The following is a 495-nucleotide window of genomic DNA, read 5'->3' on the forward strand; positions in this document are numbered from 1 at the left end:
GTACCGTCAGATTTCCTCCTCCTCCCCCGGTGCCTTCAGATCTCCTCCTCCTCCCCTTTGTACCGTCAGATTTCCTCCTCCTCCCCCGGTGCCTTCAGATCTCCTCCTCCTCCCCTTTGTACCGTCAGATTTCCTCCTCCTCCCCTTTGTACCGTCAGATTTCCTCCTCCTCCCCTTTGTACCGTCAGATTTCCTCCTCCTCCCCCGGTGCCTTCAGATCTCCTCCTCCTCCTCCTCCCGGTACCGTCAGATCTCCTCCCGCCGCTACCCTCCCCGTCTCCCTCCCCGTCTCATCTTCCGCATCCATCGCTCTGACCACTGCCCCTGGGGGGTCGCTCCAGGGGTCCATCCCTGCTAGGCCGTAGGTCCGTCACGTGTATAGTAACTAGAGCCAGAAGTCTAGAGGTAGCCATGCAGCGAGGAGAAACCTCGGGGAACGGTCAAGCGTCCACCGTCAGGGCTATCGCATTGCTGCCGAACTCCCCCCTCTTCCCT

The sequence above is a fragment of the Priapulus caudatus genome, unplaced genomic scaffold, assembly GCF_000485595.1.
Source record: "Priapulus caudatus unplaced genomic scaffold, Priapulus_caudatus-5.0.1 Scaffold3244, whole genome shotgun sequence".
Classification (NCBI taxonomy): Eukaryota; Metazoa; Priapulida; class Priapulimorpha; order Priapulimorphida; family Priapulidae; genus Priapulus; species Priapulus caudatus.